This window comes from Patagioenas fasciata, chromosome 14, assembly GCF_037038585.1.
Source record: "Patagioenas fasciata isolate bPatFas1 chromosome 14, bPatFas1.hap1, whole genome shotgun sequence".
Lineage (NCBI taxonomy): Eukaryota > Metazoa > Chordata > Aves > Columbiformes > Columbidae > Patagioenas > Patagioenas fasciata.
This window is the reverse complement of record NC_092533.1, coordinates 927,367-933,145: the sequence shown is the minus strand read 5'-3', so window position 1 is coordinate 933,145 and position 5,779 is coordinate 927,367. Positions and strand designations below refer to the sequence as shown.

General features: G+C 48.4%; 1 long non-coding RNA gene across 2 annotated transcripts; it reads left to right on the top strand.

The window, feature by feature from the left end:
• The first annotated feature begins 2,999 nt into the window (after nucleotides 1-2,999).
• On the top strand, nucleotides 3,000-5,563 carry LOC139829113 (uncharacterized). 2 transcript variants are annotated; one of them, XR_011741388.1, is made up of 3 exons: nucleotides 3,000-3,101; nucleotides 3,548-3,673; nucleotides 4,678-5,563. It is a non-coding gene; the product is annotated as an uncharacterized lncRNA (long non-coding RNA). The 2 variants fall into 2 exon arrangements; XR_011741389.1 differs by having other exon boundaries at nucleotides 4,644-5,563.
• The last annotated feature ends 216 nt before the right edge of the window (nucleotides 5,564-5,779 follow it).

The following is a 5,779-nucleotide window of genomic DNA, read 5'->3' as shown; positions in this document are numbered from 1 at the left end:
GAGTTATGTATCATATTTCTAAAGTTATATCCAGATCTAAGTCTCTATGCTCTGCCTGAAGGGAAAAAAATTAGGCTAATTAAATACCGGAAGAGAAGCTGACTGCGCAGTAAGAGTGAGATTATTCAGAGAGCTCAAGGCAACACCACGTTATCTGGTTAATCACCGTCCTTGGCACAAGCAAGACACACAAAGGCTTCTCTGGGGCACGAGGACCAGCCCACAAGAGCAAACATCTCTGCTCTGCCTTACACTTGGCCTGAGCCAGCAGCACTTACGCAGAAATTATCTGAAAATGATATCTCAGGCACAAATGCACTTTTTCATTCTCAATGTCTCTTACCTGCTAGTTGGGAATTCCAGGCTTTTCATCTGCAGAGATGCCATTTCCAGCTCAGCCTTTTGGCTGGCACTGACAATAGCTTTATTTTCTTCATATCTTGCAAATCTGAAAAAGAGATGTGTGAAAAACTACTAGAAAGGCACTTTATCCCAGGAAATAGTTTTTGCGCATTTGGCAACAAAACCCCAGGTGTGTTCTCAGCGTTCTTAGGAGCGCACAATTGAGAGAGGTTGTGATGAAACGTTCTCAGGTTTACCAAGAGAAAAAGACATTTAAGCAAGATTCTCAACAAAAAGAGAGAGTCTTTGCACAGCTTCGTGCGATGCTGTTACTGCTGTTTCAAAAAGGATCCAGCCAGCACTGGGTGCCAGGCTGGGCAGGCAGGGTTGGGACGGGGGTCTGTCCCCAGGCCCCCATCGGGCACGGGCTGAGCTTGCAAAGCTGCCAGTGGGGCTTTGGAAGATGATTTCCTCACGCTGGCCTAGAACAACCCAAATGCAGCAACCTTGTGGTTCACCCTGTAAAATGTCTCTTAGGATCCTTCAGGACTCGGGTTGCCCTTCTCAAATTGTCTTCTAAAAAATTCTAAATACGTTTTCATGAGGAGTGGTCCCAGGATCTGACGTTTCTACTGTTGAGTAGATAAAGAGTTTACCTTGCTTTCCCAATGAGCCAATTCCTCCAGTTCTTCACGTTCCTGCCCACAAGTCATTCCCATACTTGCATTCTTCCCAGAGCCCCCTTCTTCACCCTCTGCAGAGAACAGCACCACCCCAGAGCCACGTCCCTCCCACAAGCCTTTTCAACCCAAACCTAATGCTCAATTCACATCATCTGGCCTTTCCAGGCCTGTGATTACTCCCTGATCATTGCTGCCTTAGCAGCTGCATTTCCCTTTGTCAGGACAGGTAATGGCAGCGCTCACCGAAAGGAATCAGCATCTGCTCTTGAGATGGAGCATCTACATATACTTGCACTGGGGAAAATTTTTTCTCCTAGACAAAATAGGTGTTTATAGCCACAACTTATTTGTAATGCTCATGGAAACAACAAGAAGTGAAGGAAAGGAGGTCTACGTGAAGCAGCAGAGCGCTGGTGTCCCTGGGAGCAGCCTGCCCGGTTGGGCGCAGGGTGCCCGCGTGTGTCACATACGGCTCTTCACACCCCCCGGACACTTGTTCTAACTGCTACTTGGGTGCTCATCAGCGTTGTTGATGGGAGACATATGACGATAAATACAACAATATATTCTTGAAAGAATATAACTCTGAGAAGATTGGGGAGATGCTAAAATATAGGAGCTCTGGGATTAACAGCCTGAACTAATATTGCAATTGTCATCACATTAAGGAGATCTCGGGAGACTGGAATATTGATATAACTATGGTGTGCAATCAAAATCTTGCCATTTATAAAGGGAAAAAATGTTCCTGGCATGCAGACAGCTACTTATGCGTGAGTGTGGAACATGCAAACCACAACGTTAGAAAAGCCCCAAGAGATGCTATAATTCCACAAACATAACGATTCAGTATATTCAAATGAAAAAAAAATCATCTTTACCAGACTCCTCAATCAGTTATTTAGATAATTTTAGGGGCCTGTTATTCTATCTATTTTTCCTTTGATATTCCTTATTTCTTATCATCATGCATCTGTGGTAATTGAGCTGCATGAAAGACCTTAATATAAGCTAAAAGCCATTGTCTACTTGTCTATGAGAGGCAGTAAACAGCAGTCGTTTGCTACCACAAACAGCTCTGTTGTAATTATCCTTCAGTGAAGAGCTGAATTGTGCCTGTTTTCCTTTCTCTTCAAAAAGAACCATTAAGATTTGCCTGCACAATCAATTCCTCAGACAGTCCACTAAGCCACATTAGCGAAGCTACTTTGCCCAAAGAACTCATTTTAACAGCATTTCACCAGCTCATAATTTCTAAAGAGAAGCAGCAGCCGGGGAAACGAGCGGCTTGCTGCTGCGGGCGGACGGGGAGCGTGGGCAGGACGAGAGCGCGTCCCTGCCGCCCCGGGCGTGAAACCCGGAGAGCAGCGACGTACCCGCCAGGCTCTCGCATCCTTGTGTGCGGGTTTTCACTGCGCGTAACGGAGCGTGCGCGGAGCCGCGGTCCTGCGCAGCGGGACACGTGCCGCAGGTGGCACCGGTGGCTTCAGGTGCGACGCTCCCCCTGCACACGCTCGCACACGGGCACTGTGTGAGCTCGGGTCAGCTGGGCTTCTGCCACAGGCACTCTGGGTGCTGAAGAGTTACTTTTCCTGCCACATCTGGTCCAATCTAAATAGAAAACACTTTTCTTTGTCTGCGCCTCGCTCCGCAGTTGTCTCCTGTACACGCACATTGACATTTAGAGACGCCCATGTCACCGGTCCCTTCCTCCAGCTCTCCCAAGAGCTGCCGGGTTTACTCAGCGAGTAAAACACCTAAACAGACCTTCTGCCTAGCAAGAAAATATTTGGTCGCTGACTAGATGAGATCACGGTTTGTGATAACAGGCGCATTCCTTCTGTTCCCATCCCCAGGCAGGGTCTGGCCAGCACACCTGTGTCAACAGCGCGTGCTGCTGCACGTCGCTCGCATGTGCAGGAGCTGAGAAGAAATGCAAATGCTGGCATAACGTGGGATGCTGACACAGGGGGAACGTACCCTTGCAGGTCCACATCGGGAAATCGTTTCTTGGGATCACAACTTCAGCACCCCGCTTTTCTTTTCATGAAGAACGGACGCAGACTGAGCTACGAGGTGGGTTTTGCTTTAGGTGACTGAGCGGTGTTGCTGTAGAAGGCAGAAGGCTGGCTTTTAAATGTAAGAGAGGCAGGAAAATGCAGTGACTGGGATACTGCTGGAAATGCCCCTTTGGATAACGGCCTGAAAATAGCAGTAATTTGAATAGAGATGCTAAATGGCATCTGTCCCCTTTAAGTTTTTCTGTCTTAATCATAATACAGACATGAAATCTGGATACTTATCTTAGAGAATGTGCATCTATAATGAATAGAGCTGACAAGTAAATGATGAAAGTAAAGTAAGTGCTCATTTTTTCGTGACTGCAAGATAAAATGAGCAAGTAAGTATTTTACCTGCTAATGCTTAGTGCAACCTGAAGCCTAATTATTCTGGTTGCCAACCTCTGGAGTGAAATTAGTATTATATTAACTATTTTATTTGTGTTGTCTTCTCTTGGCAAGGAAAACTGATTCTGGAACTCTGATTTTTCCATAAGGAAGGCCCAGTGGAGCTGGGCAATGCCAAGGGCTGTGGATGGAATGAAGTGCTCCAACTATTCTCGTGTTCTCTCTCAGAAACACATCGTTGTAAGTGGAAATGCAAATACCGCGTGCTCTTATTGAGGTTGTAATTAATGTATTTGGGAAAGGAACCAATGTAAATTATTTTTCATAACAGTGAGCCTTTCTATGAGGTTGGACTATTGAAAAGCATGCCCGCTATGTAAAGGCAGAGAGGGAGATGTCAGGCCATGGTTGTGAATGGTCAAGCTTGAGTTGGTTTTCATAAAATTCTTCAGTGGTGGTTTGTAATTCTTACACTCAGCTTAAGGGCCCAGGAGCTCAGGTCTTCCCAGCAGCTCATAAATCATCTTTAAAATTCAGATGTGCGTTATGCTCTGCCCCCTTGGGGCAGGGTCACCTCGCTCGTGCCTGGGTCTGTAGATGCTGGACGGGTTGTGAGAGTTTTAGTGGGGCTGGGGTTTGGAGCAGCTGCAGGTTTTGAGCGCTGCCGCCCCGTTCCCAGCACACAGCGGCCGTCCCACAGAAAAGGGGATCTGCTCAGAGTGTCCCACGGGAGCCCTCATGCACCCGCTGCTGGGAGAGCACCCGTCACCCCCCCAGGGCCTCCTGGAGCCTCCCGGAGCCCCCGTTCTGCTTCAGCTCCATCCTCGTGGCATCCAACACACGTGCAGCCCGGCGGCTCCACACCGGGTACCGGAGCACGGCGGGCGGGAGGTTGCAGATGTGCAGCCACAGGCACCCGCTGTCCTGATGTCCCTGTCCCCTGTGCAGCTGCTGCCCCACATCCCCCTCACTCCCACACCTGAGCCCCACATGGTGGTGGGACACCAAGACCAGCAGCCACCGGGGTGGGACAGGCCACCCAGAAAAGGACATCGAAGGAGCAGATGATGCTCAGTGGTAGCGTTCGTGTTGAAATATGTTATTAATACTTTCATAATTTGATGAAATGTGTTTTTTGTAAGGATTAATTGTACCCTAATGCCATTGGCTCGTTGCAACACAGCAAGGTTTAAAACTGTTGCCTTTGCAGGCAAAGGATGGTTCTTGTGCCTCTGTCCCTGCAGGAGGAGATGAAGGCTGAGACAAGAAACGGGCTGGGCCAGGGGACATCCTCCTGTGCATCCGCTTCCTGGGGACACAGAGCCACGGCTCTCCAGAACTCCAGCGCACACTTCCCAGGAGAGAGGAAAAATCTCATGCATCAGCATCATGGAATCATGAAATGGTTTTGGAAGGAAGGGAGCCCTGCTCTCCAACAGCTCCATGTCCTGTGCTGGGACCCCCAGAGCTGGATCAGGCAGAGCAGAGCGGGAGTCACCTCCCTGACCTGCTGCCCACGGGGCTGGGGATGCAGCCCAGGACACGGGTGGCTCCTGGGCTGTGGCGCACGTTGCCGGCTCCTGTTGAGCTTCTCACCAAGCAGCACCCCAAGCGCTTCTCCTCAGGGCTGCTCTCAGCATCTCCAGCCATCTCCACCAGCCTGTGTTTGTTCTTGGGGTCACCCCAACCCCGGTGCAGGACCTGCAACTTGGCCTTGTTGAACCTCGTGAGGTTCACACAGCCCCACCTCTCAAGCCTGTCATCCCAAGGAGACACTTAATTTTCCTCCAACTAATTAATTAAATGAGGTAATTTTCCACCTACTGATTAGAAGTTCAGCAAGACCAGCAAAAAGACTCAGAGTGACGCTGGAGGATTGTGCACCAGTGTCGTATTATGGTTCACTTCAGCAGAACAATACATTTATATTGGGAAGGAGAGGTTATAGGATTTGCTGGGAACGAGATCATTTTTCAGAAAGAAGGATGTTCACCTCCATTCTCGCCGCTGCTAAGGCAACTGAAAGAGAGGGCTGTTGTTTTGTTTTTAATTAAAGTTTTTAACATTCGTCTCAGCCACTGTATTGAGTTTTTAATATAGGAATAAATATTGAAAAGCACATGTATTTTATACTCCCTGCTCTGCATTTACTCACTGCAACTTTCAGGATTCTTTCCAGAGAACTGAGTTACACATTTTCAGCAGCATCCTGCCACATCTTAAAAAAAAAAGTAGGGCAGAAAAACCACCACGTTAACCCACTGTGTCCCAAAATGAGTGTGCGCTCCGCTCAGAACGGACTTCAACAGGTTTCATGCTTATTTATAATGAGGAGGCTACAGCGTT